The 4,786-nt window shown below is 33.8% G+C and overlaps 1 non-coding gene across 1 annotated transcript; it reads right to left on the bottom strand.

Moving 5' to 3' along the window:
* Positions 1–786: 786 nt before the first annotated feature.
* Positions 787–905, bottom strand: LOC141439470 (5S ribosomal RNA). The gene has a single exon (XR_012452595.1). It is a non-coding gene; the product is annotated as a 5S ribosomal RNA (ribosomal RNA).
* Between the last annotated feature and the right edge of the window lie 3,881 nt (positions 906–4,786).

Genomic DNA, 4,786 nt, shown 5'->3' with positions numbered 1-4,786 from the left:
TTATGGTAACTACTATTGTGAGAGGCGGAACAGAAACTAGGATACACTTCAGTTATGTGTTGACACAAAATTAGGTCATTAGATGAAATTTTTATAGCGTGTTTGAAAAAATTCTATGACCTACATTTTTTTTGATAACAAACTCACATATCAATCAATTATCATACATCGGTTCATTCCATCCCATATAATTACGTCCCACATGACTGCTGCACAGGCTTCTTTTCAGAATGAGAGGGCATTGGGCTGTAATGCGGAATGGGAACTTCACACACACTATTGAATGGTTTCGCGGTAAATTTTTGGTAAATTTCGAATATATATGCTTAGAAATGCGAGCCCGGGTTTGAACCCACGATCCTCGGCCTAAGACGCCATAGGTCAAACCACTAAGCCACCACGGCATTTTCATTCATAATTTATTTAAAATTCTTTGTCTTCCTTTATTTTTTATAACAACCATTGTGATCCTCTGTGATTAAAAATCAAATTATAAAATTTCACCCAAACTTTGTTATTTAAAAACTCTATTATCATGGAATGGAACTAAAAAAAAACTTTTGTCAAACCCCCTAGATGCCTCTTGTTCCGCTTTTTTAGACAGGGGTGGCAATTAAGTGAATTTCAGCTGCGTTTAGCCGTAATTCAACTTGTTCAAATATTGAACGACCTGTATCAGACGACGTGTAATCGCTTTATAATATTCTGTTTGTTCGTTATTCTGGCGGTGACAGTGTTTTGTTTGGTCTGCAGGGAAAAATATTTAAGCATAAAAAAAACACAAAAAGCCAACGACACGCGGTGTTCCCAGGCGGTCACCCATCCAAGTACTGACCGCGCCCGACGTTGCTTAACTTCGGTGATCGGACGAGAACCGGTGTATTCAACGTGGTATGGACGTTGGCATACATTTCTGTGAAAATTGGCTTTGATTGAAACCATAAATTTTGTCCTGATATTTTTTTGCATAGTGGTTTATCAGACACAAAAAAGTGTATGTAAATATTTAGATGCAACTACTACCTACTCCATCTAATATTTTAAATATAAGTTTCATCAAATCCGTTGAATAAAAGTGTTATTTTTATAAGGATAAACAGTCGATGAGTCCAGCAACCCCTCAATACCCAACAACATTAAACAACTGTGATTAATATCGCTTCCGATGTATGTAAGTATGTATATACATTAGCGGTGTGGTAATATCTGAATCATCGTGCCATGCGGGTTGAGTGCGGGCTTGTAGAGACGAATATTGAAAACACTTTTTTTATTATTTAGGTACCTATGAATATGAAATCTTTAATATTTCACGAAGTTAAAATGTCTTGTTAACTGATGCTACACAAAAATATAATATTTTAGTAATAATAAAAAAAAAAGATTTAAAACACGTACTTAGAAAGATTATTCCAGTACAATATATAAAAAATTACATTTTCAGGACATAATTTTTACGTATGATGCTGGTTAGCAATTTCAATTTATGGACAACATGGTGTTTACCTCATCTTTTTATGACTCTATCTTTATTGTTGTTATAAATCTAATTCTTCAGATTCAGACAGTGTTATTTATCTTGTTTGTTTGTTTATACTCTTTGTACAAAAAGGAAATCCAAAAAGGTTACAAAAAATAAAGTGTAAAGTACAAAGGCGGACTTATCCCTGAAGGGATCTCTGCCAGTCAATATTTCTTGCAACAAAAACAAGGGTTCTTCTTTACAGAAAAACTAACAAGAGCCGGTACATTATCTAATTTCCAGTTATATTTTTCGTTAATAAAAAAAATATTTAAAAGAATTTTCAAAGCAGTGTATTACTTTCATGGAATAAAAACAATATAAAAAGAAAATCGTCATAACCAGCCATCACTCGCAGGGGAAGTGTTTTATTATTGCTTTTATCTTTGGGAATCTCGTTTTTTTCCGTCTATTACATTTCTCGTCATTTATATCGCAACGGCTAACAATTAATTTAATTAAAGTTGTATCGTTACGTTTGATGCAATCATTTAGCAGGTCCGCTTTGTTTGGTGCTTAATGCGACGAAATGGGGGGGATTTTTTAGGGAAATGTGCATTCAGATTTTTTAATGGCGTTTTATTGAATGTAATTTTTTACTTTCATGTCCAGGTTTTAACGGTCCTGTACTCTACCTCAGTCGGCAAAAATGGAACCCTTGTAGATCACTTTGTTGTACATCCGTACGTCTGTGAAGTCTGTTTGTCAGGAACGCGTTGAGGTGTCAAGCTGAAACTAATAACGCATAATATTGGCCGAATTTTTTTTAGTGGCATTTTTCTGCGTCACTTTCATGATTAAGTTTTTTTTTTCAAATTATGTAAGCAGCGATATGTTGCAAAAATATTTTTTTTTCTTTTATATTGTCGTCCGAAGAATATATTAGTAGAATGATCAACATCATCATCCCAGCCTATTTACGTCCCACTGCTGGGCACAGGCCTAGTCTCAGAACAAGAGTACAATGATAGCATAATATAATTTTTAAAAAAGAAAGACAAACCCAGTACGACACACATAGATACTAGGTACTTAAATTATCGTTATAAAGAATTAGGAAAAAAATGTGTGAATGTGTAAATTTTGGGATAAAATAAAAGATACTGTATAATGCTGTATCATAATGGAAATAACAAGTGGTTTGCTTAGGTATAGACACTTATTACATAATATTATTTTTAAATAACTAAATTTTAAAAGCAGACATTAATTTTGTAACTGACCCATAAAATAGACCAATCCATTTATAATAAAGACATTATTCTATTTTTGTTATTTTCAATGACCTTTGCTCTTTCGGACCCTTTTTCAACAAAATTGTAAATTAGATGCGGTTAAACACAACATTTATAGGTACCTACACTATTTTTTTTATAAAAACATGTTTTTTCATCACCATGCCATATTTTTATTTGGAATGAGGTTGAAATAAAGCAAAGTAACCGCAAATCATTTTGCGCCCTCACAATGAGCATTCCCACGGAATATTAGTTTTTTATACAACATGAATTGATGATTCACAAAAATGAAGGGTAGATTAATAATGATGATTGTTTCTAATTTGATTAGGGCTTGTGCACTATTAAGCAAAACGTTTTCTGGTCTTATAAGATAAAGATGAAAATTATAAACATTAATTATAAACTAGAACTGCAGCGTTACTTTTTTTACACAAACACGAAGTGCTGTCTGTAATTACAAAAAAAAAATATCTAAAAATTATGTTTTTTTTTATTACGTTTTAAACTTTTGTGATTTTCACTCATAACTACAACCACAATCGGGACTTATCACGGTAACAACGAGTATTAATTACCTAGACGTTTCAACTACATAACAGTGGCCATAGCCACGAGTAGGTTCTACTCGTCTGATTAGCGTGATAAGTCTCGATTGTGGTAGGTAGTTATATATTTTGTTTAAATAATAGCATTCGAAAATAATTTATTAGGTAAACGCTCATGACATAGTGATAAAAATAAAAATTATATTTTGTAAATTGACACCATTTATAAAAAGTCTATTTTAATTTAAAAGTGAAAAGCCAAAACTAAAAACCGTCGCCCACTGTGCAGTGACGTGGACAAAAAATGCTTATTACACAAGCAATCCCACCCAGGCCACCATTACGTGAAATAATAGGAGGCGTAAAGCTTGCGTTTTGTCCGTGTGAAGCGACGACACCTGTGCCGAGGGGCGGTGGTGACCGTTCACGTAGAGCTATAGAGGAATAGAGAAACAAGAAAAAAAAACTCATATTTTTATTTATTTTTGGTTTTAATAATATATTTTTTTATTTTACTGGATGGCTAACCAGCAAGTGGGTCTCCTGATGGTAAGAGATCACCACCGCCCATAGACACCTGCAACACCAGGGGATTGCAGATGCGTTGCCAACCTAGAGGCCTAAGATGGGATACCTCAAGTGCCAGTAAGTTCACCGGCTGTCTTACTCTCCACGCCGAAACACAAGTGCAAGCTTCACGGCAGGATTAGCGAGCAAGGCGGTGGTAGCAATCCGGGCGGACCTTGCACAAGGTCCTACCACCTGCAAATACTTTGCTAATTACTAAGTTAAAACCAAGACGTGTTAAAGAATACACAAAAAACAACAATTAAGGTCGCGGGTGAGCAAAGCAATTGTTTTTAGTTCATTATCATTGATACAATTAAAAGCATGCGTGCCGTGCATGCGTAAGAAGAGATTTCACATCAAAAACTCATTTATTAAAAAAAAATAAAAGAATTGAGCAACACTTGCTTATAATGAGCTATTTCGCATCTTTTATATTTTTAAACAAATTAATAAAACAAATAGAATAAGTACACAATATTTTATTAATGTTGTCCACAGCAAACAAAAAAAAATTACCAAAGGCGTAAACCCTTCATAAATTCAAAAAATAACTGAGTTCTTACTCAACAAAAAAAACAGTTCTACACGTTTACTAGCACACTACTCAATAATGAGCCATACACAAAAGGCACCGGAAACAAGCTACAAACGTGACGAACGAAATTTCTTAGCGATTTCTCATTTCACCCTCACACCATTTGATTTGTGTAATCAAATGCGGGCATTCAAATTAATTAGTTCGTTACGCACCTGAGCCTTTTCTGGTATTGTATCAATCAACCCCTCTAAAACCATAGAATTTAAAACTTCAAAACAAGCGAAAAACTACCATAATCCATTAAAAAATAACGCTTTTTGGTCTGAATATCCAGTGCAAGTTTGTAACAATTTTAAAGTTGTTGTTTTTT

This window comes from Choristoneura fumiferana, chromosome 20 (assembly GCF_025370935.1).
Source record: "Choristoneura fumiferana chromosome 20, NRCan_CFum_1, whole genome shotgun sequence".
Taxonomy (NCBI): domain Eukaryota; kingdom Metazoa; phylum Arthropoda; class Insecta; order Lepidoptera; family Tortricidae; genus Choristoneura; species Choristoneura fumiferana.
Note: the sequence above shows the minus strand (reverse complement) of the source record. Positions and strands in the feature narration are given on the sequence as shown.